This window comes from Pinus tabuliformis, chromosome 5_2 (genome assembly GCF_031772625.1).
Source record: "Pinus tabuliformis cultivar Carrire ecotype Pingquan chromosome 5_2, CPIR1, whole genome shotgun sequence".
Lineage (NCBI taxonomy): Eukaryota > Viridiplantae > Streptophyta > Pinopsida > Pinales > Pinaceae > Pinus > Pinus tabuliformis.
This window is the reverse complement of record NC_142306.1, coordinates 617,265,081-617,280,183: the sequence shown is the minus strand read 5'-3', so window position 1 is coordinate 617,280,183 and position 15,103 is coordinate 617,265,081.

Genomic DNA, 15,103 nt, shown 5'->3' with positions numbered 1-15,103 from the left:
TCTTTGTTTGGCATGATTAATTTTTTTGTCTCTGTTGGCTCAGATGCTATGGTTTTTTCTTTGCAATTTCACACATAGAAGTCAAATTTCACACACAAAAGCCTAATGTTTGTCAAAACTACTTGAAAAATATTTGCAGCAAAAGAGAGACTGCACACTTGTGACTGTGATACACTATCGTATTCTACTGACTTTTTATTTTATTCTTTTATTAGGTTTGTTTACACATGGCATTATAAAATTGGAGATTAGGATTTGTTTAAATTTGTGGTTCACAAGAATCTTGGTAGTTTTTTTTAGTATCTATAGGCCTTTATTATACTTCATCGTCTTATTGATAAGAAAAAAGGGAATAGATAACATGTGTGAGGAGGTTGCTATTTCCTTTCTTAAAAGTTAAACATGGAGATTTAACTTTCCCATTTCCATGGTGTCTGCCAATAATGTTTGTCAATTTAAGTATCATTATTATCATCGAGTGGGATGTGAGGGAGTACTTATAGAAGTTGAGACTTGGTCTATTTCTTCCATTGTATTGTTTTAGGTTTTGAATAGCTATTGATTGTGATGTCGATATTAAAAACTTCTTTGCATAACGCACCACATTTCTAATCCATCACATTTTGCTTTTACATTATGGATTGATGTTGACTACCTTTGTCCTCCACCACTTGAGCAACAAAGGTCTTGTTCAACCAATATGACTCAATAAGTTTAAAACTCTTGGTGTCTTTGGTTCTTAAATAACTAGTGTCCAAGGCCCATTCATTAAACTTTACCTTTAGATATTCCTTGGAAAGTTACTATGTTTTACACCTGACAACCTACTCGATGCTAGCCACCTCACCTTTTCTTTCCATATAGAATATATAGTGGAAGTTGACAAACATTCTCATGGCATTTGTCTAGTGATGCGTTGTGGCGCTTGTAGGGAAGGGTATAATTTGATAGAGGATAAAGTGCCTATGTTGAGCCCACATTTGTTGCATGAAGAGAATGAACCTACATCTTTAGTGATGGTGTAGCTTTTAAAGAGAATGAACCCTGGATTTCCCATAATGGCACATGATCTCATCATCCTACTCAAATCATTTCTTAAACTATCACTTGGATGAGCTAGCTTTGCATTGAAATCTCTTGTTCCCCTTCCTTAACATCGTTTCATTATGCTAACATGCATAAGCATTATGCTAACATGCACAAGCTTATAGACTTAGCTCCCATAGGCATGTCAAGGATATCCTAGTCTTGATGTCCTCCATTGTAACTACCTTGTGTTCATTTTACATTTGTGTCTCAACTAACTGAAAACTAACATACTACAATTTTCTTTTAAAATAGACCAGAAACTTCCAAGCGATTTTGAAACAAATTTATTCATTTTTTCTTAGAGGCATGATAGTTATTGCGTACGAGTTTCCAAATTGCAGTGATTAAGGAATGATGAGGCCTATGTGTTTTGAATTAGTTGTTTGATTAAGGAATGGTTAGAACTATGTGTTTTGACTCATATGCTCTGGTATTTTTGTCTTTGTTGTCTTTGTTTGGCATGATTAATTTTTTGTCTCTTTTGACTCAGATGCTATGGTTTTTTCTCTGCAATTTCACACATAGAAGCCAAATTGCATGTTGGGCTTGATTAATTTGTTCTCTATTGACTCAAATGCTATGGTTTTTTCTCTGCAATTACACACACAGAAGTTAAATTGCACACACAATTTTTTCATATGGTAAATTAATTGAAGATTTGGAAGATTGAAAATAACATAAAGAAATAAAGGAAAAAGATTGAAGTTTATATTGTAAATTAATGGAAGATTATTTTTTTATTATGCTCAGTAGGACTCTCCAATTTTCATGTCCATTACACACCCCGCTACGGGGGAAGGGTAGCCCAAGATTTGAACCCAAGACTTCCGGTTCAGTGAGACTTCATTTCCACGGCCACTGCCACTTGAGCTACCCCATGCAGACAAATTAATGGAAGATTTTAAAAAACATAAAGAAAATTCTATTCAAACCTGATTACTATCTGCACAATATCTAGAGTGAATCCAACTGCAAATGAGTAGAATGAAAGCTTATAAAGCAATTGTGTGGTGGTTTTATAGATTTCAGTTGTTGAATTTGATTGGAAGGGAGGATTGACATGGATTTTTTTTTTCCAAATTCAAATGTGTGTTGTGGATTGATTTGGATGTCATCCAATGGCTGATAAACTCTTATGGTTGATCCTTATGTTTTCCTTTGTGTTTTCTTATGTTTAATTCCTGAATCTTGTGCATTGGTGTCATTTATTGCTTTGAGCAGGTTGCATTGATGAACATATATGAAGGTATGGCTAACACATACATTCTCTATTCTTGTGCGAGAAGCAATGAACTTTGTTCATCGCTGCACTAGTTTATATTTATTGGGGTTGCTCTGATGTGATATGTGTATTGTTGGATAGTATGGGATGGAAGTTTTGCTTGTTAATTTTGTCTTGTTTTCTGAATCAGATCTAGAGGTACTTGGGACAAGATATCTTGTCAAATTGTGATAGTAAAGGCTATTGTTGGACTCTTGTAAGCCCAATCAATATATGAATCCATTTTGGACATATTTGAATAACTTATATAACTTTATATTATCTATTTATGTTTTGATTTTGAATATTTTTTTGTCATATTTTAATGGTTATATGAGACTAGTACTATAACAACTAATGGTCCCTCCACAACAGTAAAGGTCTCTCCCTTATATACTCTGAAATCCATAAATTATATATATATAATTAAGTTAAATTATTATATTAAAATATAATGTTAACTTCTTTAAATATAGCTGACCTCTCCTTTGTGTGAAAATTTGAAACAAGATTCACGTAAAAGTATAACCACCGTAGTAACTCCTTGACTATCCAATATATAAGACCTTTTATAAACTTTGACTAGGACTATGAGTAGAGGAGTTGAATATTATAAAGGAATTATTTTCAATTCCAACTTAGATGATATTAAATATGAAAGTTCAGAGAAAAAGGTTTAGATAATGGTGTGTAATTATACAATGTAGTTTTAATTATTAAATTTAAGTATTTTTTTATTAATAATAAATTTGTTGTATTAATGTTTATTTATTATTGAGAAAACGATATGAATAGATAATTATATTTTTAAAATTAAACGAAAAATATAAAATTATAGTAGGAATATAGGTCATAGTGGTAACTATGAGTTATACATTAGGTTTATGGTTTAATGGATTATTTGTTTATGTTTTTTAAGAAGGAATTAAAAGTGGGGGTTATATGTGGGAATAAAAATTGTGGATGTTTAGATATCATTGTGTTTATTGTCATGTAAATAATTTTTAAACATAATTTTGAATATATATTGATTTAAAAATAGTTTACGAAAGGTATAGTGTATTTTATATTATGTATTTTGTTTCTCCATTTTTTCATGAGTATGGTTACATTCTAGTTTTTGGTAAGACTATTTCCACTTACATCATTTTTTTTTCTAGACAATGAGAATTTTGTTCAAAACTAGATCATCAATAGGTCCGCAAAAAGACTTTTAAGGCAAACAAAATTTGCAAAACATCCTGATTGCTTACATGTCCATTTCAGGGTATGGAACCCATTTTCCTTTTCTAGCTTTGTAGGTACTATTGAGGCTTGTATTGCTTTCAAAACTAGATCATCAATAGGCCCGCAAAAAGACTTTTAAGGCAAACCAAAATTTGCAAAACATCCTGATTGCTTACATGTCCATTTCAAGGTATGGAACCCATTTTCCTTTTCTAGCTTTGTAGGTACTATTGAGGCTTGTATTGCTTCTATCTTCCTAAGCTTACTCCCAATTCCTTTGTGTGTATGGAAACTTCTCCACCATCCTTGGATCCAACCTCTGCGTCATCTTTCCTTGTTGATTTCTACACAGTTTCTCATCGAGCATTTTTAAAAGCCACCCTCTCATCTGAATATTAAACTATATTGTCCATTTGTTGCTCATTTTGGTTCCACCCCACATCACAACAATAATATAAACTACTCCACTCATTGATAGATACAACAATATTTACTCGATCCATATCAACATTCAGATGTTCTTGTCTTCCACTGGTTTGTTGGAATTCCCTTTAATAAACATCTTCACTTGAAATTGTAAGCATACCTCCACTTCTAATCCTCTAAATAAAATTGGGAGCAATAATTCCTAGCTTTCTTTGTTCAATCCTCAACAATATACTTAACCAATAAATGCCTTTAATTTCATATTGGCCAATTGTTGTTGATTCCCAATCAATGGCCCAAGCTGACTTAATTCATCACGACTCACTTGAGCATCAATATAGGCTTGAAAATTTTCATTTATCCATGAGGACACACATATCATGTCACTCTCAAAGCCAAAAGTGAGATAACCTATACACTATAAACTCAAAGTCAGAACAACAATTACCATAGGAGTCCCTCTTTGAGAGAAGTTGAAGGGACTTGTTCCTTCCCTTTCTAGATTATGACAATACAAAGACCAACATGATGGCATTTCTCATGTTGATCTCCCGACGTATCACCCAAACAACAAGTTCTGTGACATCCCTTGGTTAACATACCCTCACTGTAAATAATTGTAATTATTTTAAAAGGCTGAGAGAAAGGGACACATATTCTAGTTTGCTTGGGTAGGGGGGTTGCTTGAAGAATGGGTTGTGTTAAATATCATTCTTGGTTGGATAAGTGGTTTTAAATGGGTTGACTGAGCCATAGATTAACCAAAAGAAGGAAGTATAGGCCCATGTGTCCTCTAGCTCCAATTATAAGCAATAGAAAGGACAAAATTTTAAAGGCAACATGGGTTACACTGACTAAGGAGTTAACTTGCGTAGGGCTAGGAAAAAGACAGACAATTAGTCTGTTTGGGGGGCATTCTCGCACTCTCATGTGCATGTGCAACAGAGAAAAAGAAGCCTCTTATTCTCTCACATAGAGGTAGTGCACTTAAAACACACTGTAAAGAGCATTGCACGAATAATTCCTCCAAGGACGAAGGTGAAAACACAAAGACAACAACGATCAAATTTGCAGAAATAAAGCTCAGGAGAAAGTAACCAACTGAAGAACCCTCGGAGAAGATTGTCAGGTGAAAAAATTATAAAGAGAAATGGTTTGCCTGTAAGGCTAAAGAACCCACTGGAAGCTTGTGGATTGATGAATCTACTAGAGTGGGAAGAGACACTCAGGTGCTTGTGAGGGTTAATGAACCATCAGAGTTTCCTTTGGGCTTAAGCTTTGGTGCTTGACACATTGATGAAACACCTTGAGGGGCGATCTCTTTACCCATCAATAGCTTATCCATTGTTGAACCTTCCTTGATGTGGACTCTCTTCTACTAAAGTGAGTTGAGACTCTCTGTATTGTGATATCCTAATATGGATGTTGGTTTTGTCTGATGAATCTAGAAATATTGAGTGGAAGCTTGTGTAGCTGGTGGATGAAGGCAAAGTGACCTTGTGACATCATGTTTCAGTTGTCAATATTGGTTAACATTTCCTCTCAAACACACTCCACCTCAAGCACTGGAATCTGGCTTGGGGGTGATAGCTATAAGTAATTGCGGTTGTAGCTTGTCCGTGGTTTTGTGGAGAGTTAGAGTCTCACTCTCAGTTGCGATATCTCTTATAAGATAAGTATACTCTTATGTTTTGTGCGTGTGAGAATTATGTTTGTTTTTTTGTGTGGAACCTTTGCCATGTTATGTTGAAGAGTGTTGTTTTCTTGCACGAGCAAGGAATGTGAATACCTATGTAGAATTGTTCCTAAATATTTTCCTTAAGAGACGGTTTGTTTTTTTAATTATTCTCATACTACAGATTGGTCTATGTCACCTGTGTATGGAGAGGTAGGAAACCTTTGTTAATTAGATGAATGACTACATGGAAATGGTGAGGCTGGTGGGCCTTGGTTACCAAGTTGTAAGCTCAGGATGATTAACAAATACACACACACACACACTCTTACACACTTGCAAGCTACAACCCGAGTTGGATTAGGTCTTGCAAAAGCTCAAGAGGGATAAAGTTGGTTTATATACATATGTGTGTGTGTGTGTGTGCAAGATGTTGGCCAAGGGGCCTTATAAAACTATACTTATATTAGGCCAAGTTGGTAAGAGAACCACCACAACAAAAAAACTAGGCTTATTTCCATAGGAAAACCACGAGATTCAAGGCTTATGCATATTTATGCACATAGGCATCAAGTGGGGTTGAGTCTCAATAACATAAGGGTTAGGGAACTAATCCACCATAGGCCATGTGCAATGGAATTTTCGTGACTAAAGGCAGAAAGGCCCAAATTTCCCATATTGAAAAGGGCGCAAGGCTAGAATATTAGGACCTAGAGGAGCTAAGAACGTTGAGCTTGATAAGTCAAGTGACCAAGAGCAGGGACCAGGCGCATAAGTTAGGGGGGATCTGGACCATCGACAATAAAGCATCTATGGTTGTTAGATGGCCTCAGAGGTTCTTCTCTAGAGGTTTTTCCTCAGAGTTTCTAAAAGGAGCGTAATGAGGAGCTCCTAAGACCAAGTCCCCAGAATGAGCTAGCATAGTGGGCCTCTACATGGGTGCATGTGCTAATCAAGTGGAAAATCCCAAAATTGAATTTAATGGGAAAGCCATGAATTGCAAGGGTTGAGGTTTACATGGGACCCAGTCCACGTGGAAAAGCTGATGAAGGAGGGTGTCACCCCAATGCTTAGGATCAATGACGTCTCCTCGGACCTCAAACTCCAGAAAATTTAGATGAAGGGCAAAGTAGAACCCACCGAGACCAATTTCCTAGGGTGACTTAGCGGGTGTAGCCCATTTGGTGTGGGCAAGCACCACATGGCGTAAATGCTTTGTGCTTAAATCAAGGAGGTGGTTGAAGTTGGCATTGCTACATAGTCCAAAGGAAATGTCCCTGAAAGTTTCAGTTGGGAACAATTTGGGAACTCGTCGAGGTTCTATGTAGCGGGGAGATGTGGCTATAAAGGGGTGCACACTTGTATACATCCAACATAAATTGTGGTCTCCAACACAATTAATTGGCCAAAACTTCAATCAACCATATTTGTTGATCCAGGAACCAGATTGAAACAAAATTTAAATTGTTGGAAAGGTCTCAACGAAAGTAACACAACGATGTCATCCATTCTCATTTGAGAAAATCAAAGAAATTTGAAATATTTAGATCTCATTTCCATAACATGATAATGTGAGTCAAGTCATCATAGTAATTACCTCCTTCTACCCTTAGTCAGGGCTGGGTGTAGGGTCCTATGTTTAAGAATCTTGGTCATGTTAGTCTTTATATTTATCTAAGGTTAATTTGTAAATATTAGTCATGATGACCTGACTATTATGGTTCAAAGAGTTTTAGATTTAGATTAAGTGTCATGTAAAGTTGTTTATTTTTCTAAAAGTCCAAATGTCTAAAGTCATGAGGTCTCCTTATTAAAGGGTAATCATAAGTAATTTTTGGTCATCATGGAAAGCGTACAAAGATCATATCATAAAGTCCTTGGTTATTATAGTTTTTACACCATCCTTGGTCATCATAAGTGGGTCACCTAAGTTTAGAGATTTAGTCTACATCAAAGCAATCATGAGATATATTAGGCACAAATTTGGAGGTTGTGGTGAGTTAGTTTGAATGTCATTTCAATGACAGTTTATGATCTCAGCAGGAAAATAACAATCAGAAGGACAGTCCTTTCCTTTTCCCCAAGCACTGCGTTTTTAGGATGGTGTTGTGCATTCATGATTTTCATTCCCACTCACGATTATCACCATCATTTCTGCTCCAGGCCATTTTGCAAGTTTATTTGAACTTTCCTCTTCATTCCACATTGCTTAGCTCTTATCCATTTCTATTAGAAGTTGTGGTTTGATCGTTGTGGTTCGTTGTGAAAGGGAAGCAAGGGCGCTACGAATCCACACAACACTACAATTCTCACATACCGGTGGTCGACTTTTCTTCACAGGTACAAATCCGAGTCTAACTTTATTCCTCAATCCTGAATGAATCTTCAAATCGCATGTAGGAGCTAGAAAAAACCATGAAAATCTTGCAAGAGAGATAAATTCATCGTCGTTGCCTTGAAATCGCTGCATTTATGACTTTTGTGCTGTGTTTTTATCCTAGTCATTGCGATTCCACACAGTGGTTTATATTTCACATTTCCCGTTGCCAAATCCATGTTTTTCTTTATGTACCCTCCACATGCAATGTATGCCATGCTCTCAAAACTAAATTGAAGTTCCTTGCCCTTAGTGTTTATGCTTAAAGGTCTTAAAAACCCAAAAACCATGAGCATTGTGCTTCTGCTTTTCAACGCTGCGACTATCCCATTAAGTTTCTCTGTCAACTGGTTGTGAATTTTCAAGTTTTAGGGTTTTCCTGAGAAGGTTTATAGTGTCTAGTCTTCTGTGTTATGCTTGTTGTCTCTTAAGTCATCATCATAGGTGTAATATATCATAACTCTTCCACTATTACACATAACAAATTTGTTTATAATCCTAAAACCATTTATTGCTGCAAGAGCAAAATCATGTTAACTCTAGAAGACAAGGAACACAAGGGAGGTGTCATTTTTCGATTTGAGCCACAAGATGTCACTATTATCAATGTAGACCCAACCATCAGAGTGACTTTTGAGCAAGTGGGGTGTATGAGGTTTTGTGAAAAGATTCAGGGGTATCATTTACAATTGACTAAGGAGTTTTCCAAGGGTTTTGATGGTTTGCAAGCAAAGGTGGGGACACTTAATTTTCCAGTCACAACCCAATCAATAGCTGAGGCCACTGAGATCCCTTTGAATGGTGAGGAATGGTTTAAGGGTATGGAGTTTGACCTGGTTGGTTTCAAAGATTTTCTTAAACCAAACACAGGAAAGGGTATGGGGTATCTTGTTCCACGAAGCTATTTACAAGACCACGATAATAAACTTCTGGAGGTGATTCAAAGGTACTTCACATGTGAAGGGAGGTTTAGTAAGGTTTATCACTATCATATTAGGCTCCTAATGCATTTTACAAGTAAAAAACCTTTGAATCTTCCTTATTACTTATTTAGGAGTCTTTGTAAGATGGTTGATAGAGTTCAAGCCAAAGTGTAGGTTTTAACCATGTATAAAAATTACCTGGAAACAAATTCTTAAAAAACAGAAGATAAACAATGACGAGAATATAAAACAAATACACAGAGATTTCCCCTGGATCCCAAAACCGAGACTACTAGATTGATTTTTCATTATATTCTTTTCATGTTACAATACATATATATGCATGTCGAAGCATTCATAAACCCCAATCCATCAACCCTGGATTATAACATAATCGTAGTTCCCTTGAATGAATCTACAAAATACCATGGGCAGAAAATCATCATGCCCAAAACCATGGCGAAAACCATGCACAAAACCATAGGTAGGTCTGCCCACCTAATCTAGGGTGCAAAAAAAAAATTCCTGGGGCATTTCCCACACACCGTGAAGGACGGGCTACTGCCCCCTTGCAAAAACCCCAACAGGGTGGGGTTGTCGCCCCCCCTGCTATGCCCAACACAACAAGGGGGGGCTCTCACTGCCCCTCTAACCCCCCTACTTCGTGCATGTGGTTAGTCATGAAAAGAATATAACACACACTCAACACAAAGAGAGTCATATTGAACCTACTCTATTTCATTTCTCATTAATTAAATTGTTGGTGATAAAGGAGCTTGAAAAGAAGGAGCAGTCATGGCAAGAATTTTTGGTTTCTTTAGGGTGGGTAGCACAATCTTCTAACAACCAGAGGACCAAGAAAGATACCCCATCAGTTGTAGTCAAAGAAGCCTCACTTATAGCAGCTAGCTCGGTAAAAAATCCTTTGACTAAGAACAAATCAGTTGATAAAAGGAGTGCTAAGAAGCTTCACTTCTCACCTTAGGTAAAAAAAGTGGCCATCACAAAGACATATTAAAGACACCCATTTGCTCCATTTTTTCAGACGAGAGCTACAACCATAGAGAGCATGGAGGGCTACGTCAACTTGTTGCGAATCTTGCTAATGCGTTGTGAAACTGGACAATCAACACCATTTCTCTTCATATTTCGAATCTTGGGCTTTTAGAAGTAGTTTGAATCATATGGATAGGTGGAAAATTATCTTAGGAGGTGCAGTTAATGTTTATTTATAAATATTCCAAGTTGGTGATGTTTTAGGCATAGATTGGTTGCAAGTAAAACCACTCCTATTTTTAAGCATATGCACCAAAAATTCGATGTATCTAGTTAGAAGTTTGTTTTGTTCAATAAATTTGACCACCTAGAGTGGGAGATCGAACCTCATGTTATATATAGAGATGAAAAACATAGTAAATGGTTCTGTTAGTAAGATTAGAGAGAAACAAACTTTTGTGCACTGTATTTTCTGAAAAGTTTGCCAGTGAATGAATGAAAGGCAGAAGGTGATTTGCAAGGATTCCTGTATCAGATCTCACTAATGTGTGCTTCTTTATTCTTGTAATTTAAGATCATGTGTTTACATCTCTTGAATGTGTGTCTTCTTGCTTGAAAAAAAACCATATGTTTAATTCAGAATTCAACTTAATGATGCTCTCATTTAGTTTTGCCAAGTGATTAATGTTTTTCCTGTTTAAACAACATTTAGAATTCGTCTATAGTTGATGCTCTTTGTGTTGTCCTCTACCTTGCTTACACTCACCCTCCTGCAACAATTTGACTCAATTTCATCACCAAGACTTCCTACCTTACCCTTGTGGAGATGACCCTTCCTCTCTTCATCATCTCATTGGATAAAAATAAATTTGATATGACTCCATACCCAATGGATCTGTCTCTTTTCTCATCAACAGACCTTTGAAAAACAAACTTTCTTTAACATTATACCTAACCTAATATCATATCAATTGAGCAACCTAAGTGAGAGAGCCCTCTCCAAGACTAGAAGGGCGAAGTGGTTTGTGGTTACCTTTGGAATTTCTCTCCTCAACTTGGGGAAATTTACGAAGTGCTAACACTAGGGATAGTAGGGGGTATGCTACAAGTTCTTTGTATCTACAACTCAAACTTAAGAGGGGATGATACAAATGAGAATTGAGCGTAGTATGACTTCAACAACAACTTGATCCAAAAGGATATCCTCAAGGATTCACATATCACACTCTCTTGTACTCAGTTTGTAGATTGGTTACACGATATAAGGAGAGCCCAAAAACTACAATTACTAGCAGCACCCCAGGTGAAATCTATCCAAGGAGGGATTCTGAATTTTCCTATACTAAATTCGTTGAACAAAATTAAGAAAAGAGGCCCTAGAATACCTTTTGTCTTGACAAAAATCCAGGTGTGCTGATGATCCACCACCTGTTCCAAACACGAACCTATATAATCCCTGGAGCACGTCTTGGATCCTTCCATGCTAAGATGGATACAGTTGCCTCATTCCTTCTTCAATATGGACCAATTATACCTATAAGTGCATCCACCTACTTTCATAAACCACGAATTGCTGAGATATGCAAGTCTCAAGCCTTCATTGTAATTCAACACTTCTCCCCTTTTAGATTATGTTGGTCCCTGTGTACCCTGCTTGTTATGCCCTATGTGAAGTAATCAATACTTCCCCAATGCTTCCTCATGTTGTCTAGTCAATCATCCTTTAATACAAAATGAAGTATAAATCCCAATTTCTCCCTAAATTGCCCACTCACCATAATAATAACCAATTTCTTAGCTTTTCATTACTTGGAAGGATCACAATTTTCTCTCCTTAAGGCACCACAAGACTCAGGAAGTTTCAAGAATGTTAAATGCCTCCTTGCCACCTGTTGACTTGTATGCTTATCCATTTTTCCCTTGTAGTTGTCATGGCCACTCCCTAGGCTTGATGAGGGCCTCTTTGTTTCAATGACACTTTTCATTGAAGCTAAGGTAGGGGGGATACCCTCTTACTCCTTGCCACTGCAAATCCCTTTTATTCATGGTGGTGCCCAAATTTTCCATTTGGTTCACTACCATGTTTTGGTCCCTTAAAACATGAAAACATTTTTTGACCAACATCTAGTTGTAGAGTCTTTCTATTCTTTGAAAGAGATTTCTCAACCTCAAGTCTAGAGGAAGAGAGCCAACAAATAAATGATAGATTAGAGTTGCAGAATCCACAATGATCAACACTTCCCGAGTTCCGAATATGCTCAATTGAATCAAACATGAATACATTCCATATGCTTATGCCATATTATTCGTAGTTGTGCCCAAGCCCCAGGCAAATATATATTAAATTTTGCTCACAAAGTGATAAATCAACCCCCCTCCCCGCTCCTGCGACCCCTTATCATGATGTAAATAAGTTAATAATAAACTTTTTCATTAATATTTATTTTTCTTTTAATAATTATGAATATCAACCCCCCTCCCCGCTCCTGCGACCCCTTATCATGATGTAAATAAATTAATAATAAACTTTTGCATTAATATTTATTTTTCTTTTAATAATTATGAATAGGTATTTTTATTTTGAAAATAAAATGGGAAATACAAGATTGAGTTATAAAAATATATACCAGCCTATATCCATCTTAACTCCAAATATACCAAGCAACGAGAGGGATCAAATCTCTTTTCAATTTAAAAGAGGTTTGCACCTCAAGAGATTTGATCCCTCTTGGCATTTGGTAGATCTATAGTTAAGATGGATCTAGGTTAGTTTAATTATTATTTTTTAATAAAGCTATTATGATATGTGTGCATAAATTGTTCTCCATTTTTTTATTTAAAAGAATTTTATAAAATTTTCTTTAAAATAATATTTATATATTCAAAAATGTTTTAAGCCTTTTTTATTGATTTAAAATGTGGACTAAGCTTGGAGTTTTATGAAAAAACACCAATCGAATTCGAACCTAATACCAAGTAAACAAGGTATAAATTTTACAAAACTCATTTTGGGCGGGGATAGAGCAGAGATAAATAACACTGAAAGGCCTAACAAGATCCTTCTCTTTGGACAAAAATAAAAAATCATTGGAATTTTATGCCTTTAAATGGGATACATTAGAGAAGAATACTATGAAAAAAAACCACGAATTAAGAATACTATGGGTTGTGAAAACCTAGAGTTTGAAAACTGGTAATGTTTACAAGACATGACAACATCTCTTCCATACTAGGTTGGAGAGGACTTCTCGACGCAATAATAATTGTACTCATAAAATGTAAATTACGTAGTTTGTGTCAAATCTCATGGAAAGAGGTTAAGAGTGGGACTTACCTATATGAATAAAAATTATGGAAATTTAAACGTCACACATTATGACAACATCTCAAAATGAATAAATATTCAACCTAAATTATATATATATATATATATATATCTTATTTTTTTGTGTGAAGTAAAAGTTTGTATTTCTAGATAACAGAGGTTTACATATTAGATAGACCTGAACAAATACAAAATTTTAGCATTTTCAAAAAAAGCTTTAGTAAAAAAACTAACCTTATCATCTATATTAAGAAGTCTAAGAAAGATAGTTGAGCCTCTAGGGCCTGCTATAAACTAGAACATACAAAATTGATGCATATAGAGAAATAAACTAACAGGGAAGCCCATTAGGATGAGTGATCAAAGTCAATGGATTATACTTGGATGAACTCCTTATTGCTGCCATGAGAGCAACCTAGTTTAGGAGGGATGCCCATGTGCGTTTAAAAGTGTCCAAGCCTTCCATCCATAACTGCTAGTTGTCTTCAAAGCATGTCCTCTTTGGTTGCATTCCTATCAATTAAAACTCTGCCATGAAGAAATTTGAGGTGTCAGTAGATGCCCACAATGTACATATATTGGTTGTATCTCCTCGAGTGTGACTAATAGTGGGCACTCACTTTGCAACCTTAGCCAACACCTCAAAGTTAGTAAGGGTGTGTTACTTGTGCGAAATTTTCTTTCCAGTTGAGTCAACTCCTTTTTTATCAGATAGAGGTTAAGCTCCCTAAATTTGTTCACTAAGCTCTCTGCTCTCAGTGGGGCCTTGGTGCCCCAATGTTCCTAGTAGTAAGACACACCTCGACAGACCTAGGCATGTTGACGTGGCATGCCTTGTTGCTTAAACATGATTAGTGAGTCAGCTGGAGTTGCATGTGTTGTAGACTAGGGGTCAAAATGCTTAGAGTGTCTTGGGATGTGAAGCGAGGGGTCAAGGACGGCTTGTGCTGCCTTGGGAGGAGGGCTAAAGCTCCCATCATTGAGAGTGTCGTCGATAAATGCAAGGGAGAAAACATGCCCAAATCCTGGGGCAAGATCGTCAATATCCCCTTGACTTGAAGTCACAAGCCACACAAAAACACCAATAATGAAAAATTTAAGACACTACTTAGAGGAAAAGACGTTAGACTTACGAAATTAGACTCGGTCGCCTTCTGTAGCTAGCAAGTTGAGCAAAGTTTGGATTATATGTTGAAAATTGGCAACAAGAAATTGCTAAAAATAGAAGTGATAAAAATAACACTTCTAAAAATAGTAGTTTGGGCATCAGTGCTGGATTGGGCAACAGGGAATGAAAAATGGAAGTGCTAAAAATAGAAGTTCTATTTTTAGCAGTTCAAGTTGGATTCCTATTTTTAGCAGTTCAAGTTGGATTCCTATTTTTAGACAGTCCCTGGTCTAAAATATGAAGTCAAATTCGAATTTGGTCTTACCAATAGTTTGAATATTAATTAATTAATTCTCCATGAGTTAATTAGTTAAGGAAAATCAAACTTGAAGTCTTTGTGAGAACATGCAATTATTTCTCCACTGATTGGGGAATGTGTCCTTGATTTGCTCCACAGATTGAGGAATTATCCTTGATTAAAAGAGATAAGGATGAGTTCTATATTGAGGATGATCAGTTGACTTAGTTTAACTTAGTCAAGTTCAGTTAGATTAATTTAACAAGTTGTTAAATTAATGAGATACAGTTTGTTAATGCTTGCATGCATGTGACAGCTATTATTTTCAGATAACTAAGTATTCTCTCATGGATAACTGATGCATGACAGTTCAGACAGAGACCCAGTTGAGATCAGAG